The sequence below is a fragment of the Euphorbia lathyris genome, chromosome 4 (genome assembly GCF_963576675.1).
Source record: "Euphorbia lathyris chromosome 4, ddEupLath1.1, whole genome shotgun sequence".
Taxonomy (NCBI): Eukaryota; Viridiplantae; Streptophyta; class Magnoliopsida; order Malpighiales; family Euphorbiaceae; genus Euphorbia; species Euphorbia lathyris.
Window position 1 is genome coordinate 6,888,178 of NC_088913.1, and position 15,525 is coordinate 6,903,702.

The 15,525-nt window shown below is 32.0% G+C and overlaps 1 long non-coding RNA gene across 2 annotated transcripts; it reads right to left on the reverse strand.

The window, feature by feature from the left end:
* Positions 1 to 1,288: 1,288 nt before the first annotated feature.
* On the reverse strand, positions 1,289 to 3,202 carry LOC136225884 (uncharacterized). Of its 2 annotated transcripts, none has more exons than XR_010687351.1 (4): positions 3,067 to 3,202; positions 2,915 to 2,968; positions 2,413 to 2,620; positions 1,289 to 1,731 (listed from the first exon to the last, which is right to left on the reverse strand). It is a non-coding gene; the product is annotated as an uncharacterized lncRNA (long non-coding RNA). The 2 variants fall into 2 exon arrangements; XR_010687352.1 differs by having other exon boundaries at positions 2,910 to 2,968.
* Between the last annotated feature and the right edge of the window lie 12,323 nt (positions 3,203 to 15,525).

Here is a 15,525-nt window from a genome sequence, read left to right on the forward strand (position 1 = left end):
ACAGGTTCCATGAGATCCCCATTGTCCAGAAAGTTACGGAACTCCCGACAAGGCCGTGGCGCAGGCACACGCCCAGTCTTTTCATGTGACCCGAGCACGGAGTTGAAATCTCCCATAATAACCCATCTGCCCTGCAATAAGTGTAACTGCTCCAATATATTGTCAAACATAGTTGTCCGTCTATTAGCCCAGACACTTCCATAGACAAAACAGAGATAATTGGAGCCGCCAAAGCCCTGCAAGTTAAGCAATACATACTGATCGCTCTTCTGACAAACACTGACTGAAGAGACAAATTTAGAGGCAATAAAAATCCAGAGAGAGGGCTTATCTCTAGTATTCATAGCAATAAGTTGAAGTCCTAGACGGGACCACAAGGTTGAACTAACAGTATCAAATTCCACCATAGGTTCTGCTAGACAGACAAAATCCGGTTTATGTAAAAAGCATAAATTAACAAGATGACGCTAGGTGTCCTTATTTTGGATACCCCTACAGTTCCAGTAAAGAACATTCATTTAAACCTGGCTGGCAATTTACCTATCCGACGAGGTCGGATCGCGGATCCCTTTGCTTCTTTCCGTTTATCCTTTAGCCTGGCTGCCTTTGTTTGGACCTTCTCCCATTCCTTTGTATTTTCCTCTTCCTCGGCAATATCAGCCCAAGGCTTGGATCCCAACTGAAGAGGGGTAACAGTAGTATCAGTACCAGCTCCTTCATAAACCATCAATTCCATACCGAGTGGTGGAGAGTCGTCATCCTCGCTGTAAGGTAATAGGTTATCATTGCCAGGAGAGTCGTCATCCTCGCTGTGAGGTAATAGGTTATCATTGCAAGTAGAGGGGAGCCGTTCTGGCATATCCTTACATTCGCTACCCTGCCCCTGCGGGCTGTTGGGCAGTTCTAATATGTCTGTCACCTCATTCTGTGTGTCCTCGAGGATGCGCTGAATTATGCCGGTAACCGGAACCACTTGACGGCTAGCTTTCTATTTTTTCTCCTTATTAACCTCCACCTCTTTCCTCCCATCCCCATGAGGGGGTTTGCGGTTGCGTCTACAGTCATAAGCCACATGCCCTATCGAAGAACATACTTTACAGAAGCTGGGAAGTTTCTCATAAACAACTTCAATCCACAACTGTTTTCCATTCCTTTCAATTCCCAACTTCACTGGTAGTTCTGAAGCCAAGTCTACATCTACCAACATCCTAGCAAAATGGCCAAAATCCCCCTCTAAAGTAGCATTGTCAAAGCGGAGCAAACCCCCAATACCTTTTGCTATGTCAGATAGTATTTGAGTATCCCAATACTCCCAAGGAAGGGAGTATAAACGTACCCAAACTTGTGCATTTGTGGATTTCTCAGCTAAAGGATCCGGCACCCAAGGCTGAAGTCGGAACGTACCTGGTTTCGTATTGATGATGCCCTTGGAGAAGACATGGCTCTTAGTCTCTGCCGTATTAAGGATGACGTGAAAATAGCGTTTCCCAATCGAGATAAGACGCCATTGATCCTGCAAACCCCAAATCTGTGTTAGAGTCTTCTTCAAATCCGTAACTTTCCAAGGGTTATCTCCCTTGTTTAAAATCAGCCGTCCGATCCATGAGTTGGCACACATCGCAATCCTTCTGTCATAAGCTGATTGGGATATTTTGATCGATTTAATACCCCCGATGTCTGATATGGTCGCAGAGGAGCGAGGGGTTTCAACCACATTCTTCCTTAGAACCCCTGCAATTTTTAGGTTATGAAGAAAATGGTATAAGTTGTTTATTTGTAGAGATTAATAAATATCTATATGTTGGTTTCAAAATAATAATAATAATACATATATATGTTTAGTTTGCATGTATTATTAATTTCTTTGGTCTAACAATTTCCACAGTTAGGCGCATTGTAACATTGGGAACATTTACTGGATTTCAAATGCAAAGGTTTTCAATTGTTTGGAATTGCATATGAAGATTATTAAGATCATTGGCTTTCTAGCGAAGGATGGGAAACGTGAGCATTTATTAAATTTTGTTCAATTTCTACTTAACAATTCAAGAGTGCTGGAAAAGATGGTGGTTGTGTTGCAAGATAATCAAACAACTTCTAGGTTGCAAGTATTTAAAATATTGTCAGCCTTTGCCAAGATGTTCTCAAAATGCAATTATTGAGGTGCTGTGCTCTAAATAAATAGAAACGTTTGTGTAGTTTTGTTGATTTTTGAAATACATTAGTCAAAATGGGATGATTATTGTTTAATGACTATTTCTAATGTAAGTCTTTTGTTTGGATTTAGAACTCTATTGTTTTTATCAATCTATGATCAGTTTGATTTAGAGTTACATATTTCTATGTTAAATTTTGTTGTGCGGAATCAATGAAAGATAAATAAACAAGCAAAACTCGCACTGTGTTACTTACCTACGAAGGTGAAGAAAATCGCGAAAATAATATATGGTATCTTGACAATGCGGCAAGTAACCATATGTGTGGTGACAAGAAGATGTTTATGGAGATCTATGAATCCGTTCACGGTAATGTTGTATTTGAAGATTTCTCTAAGGTTCCATTTTCCACCTGCTCAGAAGAGCCATTCTACTAATGCTTCACCAGATTGAATATATTATGTCTGTAAAGAAGCACTTAAACTCTAATCAAAGTATTATCCACTCAAATTCATAATGTAAGCAAATGGAAAGAAGATACAGATCCATACGAATATGAAACTAAGATGCAGACCAATAACAAATTAAAATTGAGCTCTCGCTAAACTGAAATTAAACAATGTTATTAAATAATTAAATGTCTCGGTTTTAAATTTCAAAAGGTCTAAGAACCGACTAATTTGAACTAGTTCTAAATTTCTTAGCAAGCAAAAAGGCAAAACAAGTAACAGAAAACAGAGATAGAGAGAGTACCGCACATGGAGTTGACAACAAAGTTGTTGCCCAGAAAGTGAGGAAGAGCATGAATCAATCTAGGGCAAAGAATCTTAATTTCAATTATTGGAGTCGATTAGAGAGAGAAAATGGGAGTGAGAAGAAAGAGGGAGAAGGAGCTGTCGAGAAAACAAACCTGCGGCGGAGAAGGAGGATTCCTGCGGCGGCGGTGAAGGACGGCGGTGTGAAGGAGGTGGCTGCGGCGTGAAGAGCTCTTCTCTTCTTCTCCTGTGTTCGTGAATCGTGTTGTTGTGGCTGTGCCGCGTTTTTTGGCTGGAGGAGGAGATTAGGTTTAGTCTAACAAATGTTTATATATTTATATTTTTGTTTTATACATTATAATTAATATTTATATAACATAATAATAATAATATCAGCATATATTGTATCCGGCTGGGCCTGGCCGAGGTAAAATATGTTAAGTCCAAGCCCGTCCTGTTTTTGACGGGCTTGGGCCGGGCCAGGCCTGAATGCATTTTTATGTGTCCAGGCCCGGCTAAATGGGCCTGAGCCTGGACGGGCTGGACGGCCCATGCCCAGGTCTACTTTCTGCCAACTCTTTTGGTCTTTTTGTAACGATGAAATTAGTCTAAATAAATTTTAAAATGAATAGATCTATAGTTTTTAGGGAAGTATCAATTTAGATTTCACGTACAAAATAACATAAATATAGGTTTAACGTTTAAAAATAGTATCAATTTAGGCTTCAATAATGGAACGAGACATGTTATTAATATTACCTCGTTAAGTTCTGTGTACATGGAGAGAAAAATCAAAACTTAATGGAATAATAGGAATGACGTGTCCAATCCTTTATCGAGACCTAAATTAATACAATTTTTTAAACGTAAAGCTTATATTGGTTTTATTTTGTACGTGGAACCTAAATTGATATTTTTTCAAGAACCATAAACCTATTTTAGTACCTTATCCCTAATTTTAACCATTCACATATAGTAATTGATTATTAATTTTTATATAATTATAGAAATTTTATTTGAATAACTTGAAACTTGTTTTATTGAAAATGAATGAAAATATTTTAAATATTAGTACAAAATTATGAGCAAAACTAATTTTAATAAAAATTTTGAACAAAAATTAAAAATAGTACGATTTTGTAAAATTCATAGTATTAGTTTGAAAATACTATATTAAATAATAATAAAGAACAGAATACTTTAAGAGAATAATAATAGAATATCTGGTTTCAAAAAAAAAAATAAAATAAAACAGCAGAATATCTTTATATCAAGTATAGAAATATTGGTATATAAATACTCTATAAAATTTACATTATAAAGATATTAATTAAATTTCAAAACTAAAATGATAAGTTTTTATTTATATAATTAGGCATAATTTTGTGTTTTAATATGTAAAAATGTGTAGGGAGACTAAAGATTTGGTTAACTTAAAAACTTTAAAATATATGTGTTCACTAACTAAGTAATAAGTTAAAACATATTACTAATAAATTATATAACCTAAAATTAATTAATTTTCTTGCCACAAAATAAATTATTCGTGGCATAAGTAATTTTAAGCCACATGTAAGTTTTTCCCGTGGCATAAACAGATATAGCCACGAAAAAAGTTTATCGTGGCATAAGTGTATTTTTGCCACGAAAAATAATTACCCGCGGGCATAAATATAACAGGTAATCTAAAGTTTTTACTGGAGTCTCTTTTTCCCGTGGCTAATTGGAAATATGCTATGAATTTTGAATTCTCATGGCGTGATTCATGGCGCAAGTGATGATTTGTTGTAGTGTTTAGGATTACATTATGCAAAAACTAACGATTTCAAATTAGTTGGATATTGTGATAGTGATTGGACCGGTGACAAAGATGATCGAAAAAGTACAACTGGTTTTGTATTTTTTCTGGGTGATACTGCATTTACATGGAGTTCGAAGAAGCAGGCAATTGTGACGTTGTCAACCTGTGAAGCTGAATATGTTACTGCAACCTCATGTGTCTGTCATGTGATTTGGCTCCGAAAATTGCGAAAATAATTTCAGATGAGTCAAAATGATCCAACGGAAATTTTTATCGATAACAAGTCTGCACTGGCATTAGCGAAAAATCCAGTGTTTCATGATCGGAGTTTACACATTGACATGAGGTACCATTTTATTCGCGATTGCATTGAGCAAAAAGAAGTGACACTGAAGTACGTGAAAACTGAAGATCAAATTGCAGATATTTTCACGAACCCGTTGAAGTACGATACGTTCAGTCATTTGAGAGTTCAACTGGGAATCACGAAAATTAAGTTTAAAGGGGCGTGTTGAAAATAAAAATAAACTTAATATTATGAATGGAGAAAAGCCACGTAGATAAATAGTATTTCTCATTATGCATAGATATTAATATGGGGCATATGCATCAAATATATGTGTTTGGTTGGTGAGAAACAAAACACACAAATGTCAACCGATCAAGAAAAAAATGAAGAAAAAAGTCATGTGAGACTTGTGGCCTAAAATAGTCCAAGTAAAAGGTTTATAATTAATTAGAATATGTGGTGATTATGAATTAAAGTGTTGTTAACCAAGTTCTATTTAAAAGCTTTGTATTCATTTTTGTAATGGGTGAATGCATAGAAATAAGAAAGATATTGTAGTTGACAAAAAAGAAAATATTGTGTAAGAGTTGTGTCTTGTGCCAATTATTATTTTTATTCTGAAAACAATTTTAGTCTCTTTACTTCAACAAAGTGAACATTTTATACAAGTTCACAAGGCTATCGGGACACTTTAAATTGTGTAAAATGTAATTAATTGATTACTCGATTGCAAAAAATTAAGTTAAATACGGAAGATGTATTCCATGTGTCATAGAATATTATTACATAATTCAAGAATAGAGTAAAAATTAATTTATTACTAGCTCAACTATATACCTTGTATTCTCTAATATTAGAGCCGCAATACCCGATTTTGATTGTTTTACTTTTTTTTAAGACGTGTGTAATATATTTTTCGCATTTAACATATTTTTTGCAACTGAATGATCAATTGATTACATTCTACGCAAGTTCAGGGGGCTAACTGAATATTTAATACAAGTTCACGAGGCTATCGGGATACTTTGAAAGTTCAGGAGGTCAATCAAGCTTTTTGGACAAGTTCATGAGGCAAATGATGTATTAAGCCTTAGTTTAATTGTACATTTTAAGCCATATAATTTAGTGCAAAGTACAAAAAAAAACTTCTCGTGGTTTTCCCTATATTCAAATAGTGGCATGTGGTTTAAAAGTTTACAAATAGATGTTTGTGGTATACTTTTTGTATAAAACAAATTATTTGAAGTTATATTGTTATGTTCTAATTACAATCAATAGCATTTTTTTAATTTTTTTAAATTACATTTTATATATTGACAAAACACCGACCTCAAAATCAAATTAGAACCGTAAAAAATGAACATAAATATCAATTTAATTCATAAACTGACAAAACACCATATGATTTATTGTTTTGATTTATGTCGAGAAACATTTTTTTTCGTACTTTTCCCTATAATTTAATAGAAATATAATTTTCAAAGATATAATACTAGTAAAATTTAGATTTATTAATTAACATTTATAATGAAAATATTACTAGATGGATATGTTTATCATATTATTAGTTTAATTTTTTTTTGTAAAGGGACAAAATAACATTTGTTTCTGTAAATGGTAGTAATTAAAGATAAAATTGTACTTTAAAGAGATGTTGTAATAAGCTAATTGAAAAATTGTGTAAATTACATCCATGGCCACTGAACTTTACCAATTTTCACATTATAGTCACTGAACTTCATTTCTTCCCGGTATAACCACTGAACTTTACACTTTTTAACACCGGTGGCCACTCAACGTCTCAAAACGACCGTTGACGTCTAAAAATAAAAAATCCAAAGCGTTAATAATATTCTAAGGAACTTGAATTCTTGAAAATTTTCATTTTGAGGTCATTTAGGTGTTGTTTGGTTAGGAGAGAGAAAGTGAATTTTTAGAGAGAGAAAGCTCCAAAAAATGTGATTTTCGAAAATAAAAAATATGGTTGCATGGTAAATGTCATTCTGAACAACTTTAATTCTTGAATATTTTCAGTTTGAGGTCGTTAACGATCGTTAACTGTCATGTTGAGAAGTTAGTTAATATTGAGTTGCCACCGGTGTTAAAAAGTCTAAAATTCAGTAACCATACTGAGAAGAAATGAAGTTCAGTGACCATAATGTGAAAATATCTTAAAAGTAACTTTTTCAAAATTAAAGTTTTAAGCTTAAAAAACTATTTGAACTCTTTTCACCAAATACCACTATTAGAGATTTGATAAGTCCAAATCCGTAAAAGTGGTCTAAACCTCTAATTTTACCCAAAACTTCTCTTTTGACAAATAGGCGAGAGTTTAGCTATGTTCGCTGATTAGCTTTTTTTTAGGAGATTTAACTAGTTGTTTATGTAAATATGTTTGATATGATTTAATTGATTCCTATTAGCGATTTATGTAAAATGATAAATAAAGACGATAGAAGTTGGTCAGCTAGTTATGCTTCTGTTATTGTTGTTCATTGGAGATTTTTGCAAACAAAAACATATAACATGTAATTTTTAGGGATCAGGATCCTCTCCTGTTCAAATCAAACATGAGTAGTAACCGCCCTCAGAACGTGGCCTAAAAAGGGACATGGCCTAAAAAGGGGGAACCGCCCTCAGAACGTGGCCCACTAAGGAGTAACCGCCCTCGGCGGTTACCTAAAAAACACCTATAAAAGGCCTTAAGAACGAGGGAAAAAGGTACGCTCACATTTTTCCCCGCAATACTATTGTCAAATTACCAACCTTCTTACAAAAACTGACTTGATCGTCGGAGAGTTTTCCCGGAGATCCTGTCTCCGGTTCTGTTTTGCAGGTAACTCTGGCAGAGAATATCAAATCGGATCCGGCAAGTTATCAAAATTAGATAGAATTTTAATGAAATTAAAGTTTTAATATTTGAGAAAACTTAAGATGTAAATATAAAATATAATTTGTGTATTAAATTTTTGGGTTAAGGTTTCAAGCCTTTAATCATTTACCGTTGACTTCTTTCCTTCTCTGCGTCTAAAATGGTGCAATTTTACCCCTAACGTTGGAAGCCACAAGCAATTTTACCCAAACGTTGATAAATTGGATCAATTTGAGAAACAATTTATCAAACTGTCTTCTCGGTCATTAATTTTGTCATCTACACTTCACACATGCGTTATTTTATAAGTAACAAATCACAAATATATGTTGGGATGTGAAAAAAATAAAAAAAATATTAAAAAATATACAGTCTTTTGTACGAATTAGATAAAAAAATTCAAAAAATTTACCGAATTTATAAATATTAATCTCCAATTTTATTATTAAATTACAAAAAACATGATATCATTTTATTTAGAACGAATTGATATGCAATTGGTGCAAAATAAAGAAAAAAATGGCTGTATTTTATAACAGTGTCTGAAATTGACCCAATTTATTAATGTTTAGGGGTAAAATTGCTCTTGGCTACAAATGTTAGGGGTAAAATTGCACCATATTAGACGTTAGGGGTAAAATTGCTCCTGACCCAAAACGTTAGGGGTATTTTTGCACTTTAACCCTAAATTTTTTTAATGTTATTTTTTTTAATTAATATAAAATAAAAACTTATTTGACAATTATTAGTATATTGTCACATACTTTAAATAATTTGTGACAATTATTTTAGATAGTCACACAATTAAATTCAATGACAAGTATAACTTTATTGTCACATATTTTAATTGGTTTTGTTACAACTATAAAATGTGACAAAAATATTATAGTTACAACTAAAATTAATTGTTACAAAAATAACAAATTATTTGTGATAATTTCTTTTAACTAGTTACAAAATAAATATTTGTAACAATTATAAATGAGGTGTAACATTTGTTATATTTATCGTTACAATTGTAATTGTCACATCTAAATTTAAGTTACAAGTAAAGATTTATTGTTACAAATTCATTTATCCATATGTGATAATTTTATAAAAATTGTCACAAAATTTATTTTTGTGATAATTAAAAAATTATTATCACAAATAATATGCTTTTTGTTACAACAATTTATGTGACAATTAAATAGTTGTCACATAAACACAGATTTCTTGTAGTGTTCCGAGCTTAGAAGCATACACACAAAAAACATACTAAAACTTTTGAATACTTTTACATCTTTGACATCCTTGCTAGCTACTTAGAGCATAACTCAACCATAGCATGTAGAGAACATCTTGGAAAACTTGACACCTTTTGAGAAACTTTAAATGCAAAATCTAGCCCTCCGTCTTTTGATATCACCAAAACCAATTTTTCTAATACTCTTGCTTTCTTAAGTAGGAACTTAATGAATTTCAGCACTAACTTACATTGATCATCTTGCTTAGAGAGGCCGATAATCTCAACAGTTTTCAAATGCGACCCCAAACAATTGATGATAGTCCCATTTGAATTCCAATAGCTCTCTAAAGAAGTATTCAAATTCAAAAGATCTACCGTCCTTCCACACTAAAGATAGAGTAAGATAGAGTTTGTTAGGCCCAAGAACTTAATCAACAATAAATCAAAATTAAAACAATCAATAGAAGTTGATATGATTATAACAAATTACTTTACCTTATAAACATGCAAGTTTATAACTAATCTCTGAAGTGAAGGTGAACTACGAAGTGCACATATAATTCCACGAAGATGCTCAAAATTAGGACCATTGAGAGTCAAAACTTCGTTGTTTAACCAAGGATAAGATAGACCTTTCATTTCTACATTTGATAGAATCTTCAAGCATAATAAAAATAAAAATGAATATTTAGCTGATGAATAAAAGTCAAAAACCCACTTTATATTTAGCTCTCAAATATTTATCCATTGTCCTACTACCACTAAGATACTGAACAAAAACTTATCCAAAAACCGAAACAATTTTGTTGTATAGATTTACCTTGATATAAGAACACCCCATTGCTAGCTTCTTGACAATTTGAAGCTTCTCAAAGATCGGCTTGGCCACATGTTCACTACATCTCTCCAAGTATGGAGATTGACGAATCTCAAAATCAAGAGTAGCATAAATTAAAGATGGAAAATTCATCACTTTAGATGTGACTTTATCCAAATAATCCAAGTTCAATTCCTTAAGATTTGGACATGAAATTTCAATTACACAACTTTCATAGTTGTCAATGTCATACAAAACTAATTTTTTCAAAGATTTTGAAGCAATATCAAGCTGAGGGAAAAAACAGCTTATTAATTCCAAGGTATGAAGTAATAGACTTCCGGATACAAAACCTTTAATCGCTTTATGAGGCAAAAAAGCATGCCCTTCCATATCTCGTGACATGACAGATAATTTCTCAAGATTCGGACATGAAATTTCAATATCACACTCCATTGTGATGTCTATCAAAATCAATATTTTCAAAGATTTTGAAGAAAAATTAAGGAAATCCTCCCAACAAGAGACACCCTTCATTTCTAATGATTCAAGTGACGGACTGCCAAATAGAACATTTTCAATTGATCGCATATCATTCAAACGCGGACTTTGAATCTTCAATACCTTGAGCGATGGCCAATGTATCCTCCAACTAGGCTGAAAATTACAATCTATGATCTGCAAGTCAACCAAGGAAGCCTTGTCGAAAATGAATTTTGGCAACATGTATGCATCGCCATCTGGATCATCATCTGGATAACAGGAATGCAAAATTAATTCTTCTACATCTTTTCTTGTAGCAAAGCGGATTTTGGAAGTAAAATTAATATCCCTTTCAAATTTATAAGCAATGTGGAATTTCTTGATCTTCGAGCAATCATATAGATGTAAGGTATTGTCAATGAATCTAGCCAAAGCTTCATCATACCGATCCGACAGCATACCAGGGGATTCGAAAATGAGAACCTGAACATGAGCCCATTGATTCTGCCACCGTTTGGATAAAATGCTAGTCTGAATAGCTTGTTTGGTTGAAGGCAAAAAGGAAAGAATATGGTGAATGAGTGAATCCGGCAAAGCACTGATTCTGTCTTGTTTCTCCTGCAATTTGAGCCTTTTGTTTCTCTTTTCCCCGCTGCCATCAACCGATGAAGAACCACTGCTCTCGTCCTCAGTATCATCCACTGAAGAACCTCCAATCAATGAATCGCTAGCTTCCATTGTTAGACAGTGACTATGGCTGCTGTTGAAGAATAGGAAATTTAAATGAAAGAAAACTCATGTATATACAATAGACTAACTAACCTACGGCTACGGATTTAAAATAAAAATTGAAAACTAAACTAACCTGGCTGAAGATCAATTCCGACGAAGAATATAGGTTGTGGAAGATGCCGATGTGGAGGCTGCTTGAGTCCTCTGTCGTCGTCGGGCCTGGAGAAGAAAACGAATGTATAAAGGGGAGAAAAAAACTGAGAAGAAAACGTTAAAGAGGAACTATCATATTTGGTGGAAAATTCAGAGCTGGATGTTTTGGCGTGAAAAATATTTCGAATGAAAATCTAGCAGGATAATGACGAAGGTGGATCAATGGTAGCGTTCTCTCTTTGTGAAATACAATAAAACCTCTATATAGGAATACGTTTGGGACCGGACAATTTGTATAACAATTGGGAGGTTATTATTATATAGAGTTTGGTACCAAAAAAAAAAAATCAACACTTAAAGTTTATAAATTTAACAACAATAAGAACTCTCTAAAACAATAGAATAGATTAATAAAACAAATTAATGTTTAGCATATCAAGTCTACGAGTTTTATTTCCAATACCTAAAGAATTGGAAGAGTTTTGAGTTTAGTTTCCAATACATAAAGAAAAGAGTTTTATGGGAAAATGGTAAGAATTTTTAGTTGAAGTTGGAATTTGTGTGCCAACTCATATTTAATCTTAATAATTTTTAAATTTTTTAATAAATTTTGTTTAAATCCTTAATACATATATACATTATTTACATAATTATTCCTATAGAGGTATAGTTTCTAAAGGTGAGACTTGGATTATGTATAACAATTAACATTTGGGAGGTTATTCTTATTTATAACCGGCCCAAGTTGGGACCGAATTTTTTTATAACAAATTGGAGGTTATTCTTATATAGAATATTCCTATATAGAGGTTTTACTGTAACTATATTGTTTAATAATAATAATAAGGGTAAATTTCAAATCAAATCCCTGTGATTTCACTAATTTTCAGATAAAGGATTGTGGTTTATTTTTTATCAAAACGAGGATTGAGGTTTTCAACTTTAGCAAAATAAGAACTTTTTCGATTGATACTATTAAAATCAAACTTGACGACTTCAAAAATGACATATTTTAAGAACTACTAATATTCTAAGCAACTTTAATTCTTCAACTTTTTTATTTTGAGATTATTTAGATGAAGTTTGGTAAAGAGAGAGAAAGTTACAAAAAAGATGATTTTCGAAAATCGAAAATGTAGTTCCATAGAAAATATGACATTGAACAACTTTAATTCTTGAAAATTTTCATTTTCAAGTCGTTAAAGATGGTTTTAATAGCATTAATCCAAGTGTGAAACCTCAATCCTCATTTTGACAAAAAGTAAACCACAGTCCTTTATCTGAAAATTAGTGAAACCACATGAGTTTTATTTGAAATTTACCCTAATAATAATAATACTTCTAACGTTTTGGGTCAAGAACAATTTTAGTCCTAAAGTCTAAAATGGTGTAATTTTACTTTTAATATTGGAAGCCAAAAACAGTTAAGCAATTTTACTACTAACGTCTAAAATTGTTCAATTTGACCCATAACGTTGGAAGCCAAAAGCAATTTTACCTCTAACGTTGATAAATTGGGTCAATTTGAAAAATAATTTATCAAATTGTCTTCTCAGTTATGAATCTTGTCATCTACACTTCACACGTGCGTTATTTTAACAGTAACAAATCACAAATATATGTTGGGATGTGAAAAAAAGTTTCAAAAAAAATTCAAAAAATTCACCGAATTGATAAGTATTAATCTCCAATTCTATTATTAAATTACAAAAAATATGAAATTTTTTTAGAACGAATTGTTATGCGATTAGTGCAGAATAAGGAACAAAAATATTTGTGTTTTATAATCGTGTCCGAAATTGATCCAATTTATCAATGTTATGGATAAAATTACTATTGACTTCCATGTTAAGAGTAAAATTACACAATTTTAAATGTTAGGATAAAATTGCTCTTGACTCAAAACATTAAGAGTATTTTTTACTTTAACCCTAATAAAAAAAAACCATGTATTATTGAATTGTTGATTTGAAAAGCCACCATTTAAGAATTTACTTCCGTTATTATGGAAATTCAAAAAGGCACCCCCAATTAACGGTCTATTCATTTCATATAGTTTTATTTTTTCTTTTGATAAAAAATTTCATAGTTCTTTTTTCATTTTAGAATAATATTGATGTAATATAATATATAGAATTGGAAACTATATGTTTATTTAATATAAAATTAAATAATTTAAATAAATCCAAGATAAATTTGTATTATTTACGGCTAATAAAATGGAATGAAACATGAATAATATACGAAATAAACGATTTAGGATTGAAGATTAATAAGTTCGAGTTATAAATGGTTGACACGATTAATTTACTAAAATAAACGGATTAGATTACGAATTTCAAATAACCCGTTCAACTTAAATGTAAATAACATTTGTGTTTATTTGAAAGTGATTCTTTTTTGAATAAAGGTTGGGACGCGAAGGCAGGCCGGACATCCCAACTAGGTTGGCACCTCCAGCACAGCCAACAACCCGAATATTATTAATAAAGAAAAAAAGTACTTATTTGAAAGTGATTTAAATGATAGAATATACAAAATTAGTTTGTATGTCAAATATTATATATAGCAACTTACACGAATTAAACATTTTGTGTCATTTTTTTTTATCTATTTTTGTTTTTATTTAGTTAATCAGGTTTGGGTGTGGGAACCTAGGCTTTCATGTCGGTGTTTTCGACTGGAAAGGTCCTCCCTTGATGGCTTATACAGATCTGGTTTTGTGTGAACTTCACAACTTGTGTGTCAGGAGTGCGGGATGTCAAACGCTATTAGCGTCATTGTTTGGGTTTTGGTAAAGCCAAGAGAGATAAACATATATTCCTTGCAAAAGTTAAAGTTAGATACGTATGGAAAGGTTAATATCCCATCAGAAGAGACATTAAGCATCCCCAATACGCTTAGTGAACCCACCGACTTCCTAGTTAACATTTTCTATATACATTTGCTACATTTATAGTCCATTTGAAGTTATGATCATTTAAATATGCAGTTTTGACATCATAATTATGGCACATTACAAGTTAGTCCATTTTTATTTTACTGATCCATTTTAAGTTTGTTTTCAAGTCAAGTCATATGGAAACTAAGTAAAAGCCCAAAATAAACAAAAATTACAATCCTGAAATAAAAAATATTAACAACAATTACAAAAATAACCATAGACATCAGGACACATTTCTTCCCACTGTGTTAGGGGTACATCCTAAGGCTTTGAAAATCAGGCTAGATACACTAAGTTACGTAACATTACGTTACATTATGTTATGTTACGTTACGTTACAATTAACTTATAATATGATACGTTACATTATGATACGATACGTTAAATTATATTACGTTACGTTTATATTACATTATGATACGATATGTTAAATTACGTTACGTTACATTACGTTATAATTAACTTACATTATGATACGATATGTTAAATTACGTTACGTTACGTTACGTTATAATTAACTTACATTATGATAGGTTACGTTACGATACGATACGTTAAATTATATTACATTACGTTACGTTATATTACTGTACTCTAAGTTACGTGATGTTACGTTATGTTATGTTATATTATGTTATATTACATTACGTTACATTATGTTACAATACTCTAAGTTACATGACAATACTCTAAGTTATGCTATGTTATTCTGATTTACGTTACGGTAGCTCTGATTTACATTACATTACGCTATGTTGCATTACATTACATTACCTTACTTTGAATTACGTTACTATGAGTTGTGCTATGTTACTTTGAGTTACGTTACGTTACGTTATGTTACGTTACGTTACGTTACGTTGCATTATGTTACTATGAGTTAAGCTGTGTTACTTTGAGTTATGCTAAGTTACTTCATGTTATACGTTACTTTGACTTAGGCTATGTTACTATGAGTTACGCTAAGTATGTTACATTACGTTACATTATGTCACGCCACGCCATGCCACGCCATGTCACGTGACGTTACATTGCATTATTGTACTCTAACTTACGTGATGTTATATTACGTTATGTTATATTACGTTACGTTACATTATGTTACAATACCTTAATTTACATGACGTTACTCTAAGTTACGTTACGTTACATTATATTACGTTACGTTACGTTACGTCACACCACGCCACGCCACGCCACGTTACGTTATGTTACGTTAAAGTACTCTAAGTTACGTTATGGGATGTTATGTTATGTTATGTTATGTTACGTTATGTTATATTTCGTTACATTAC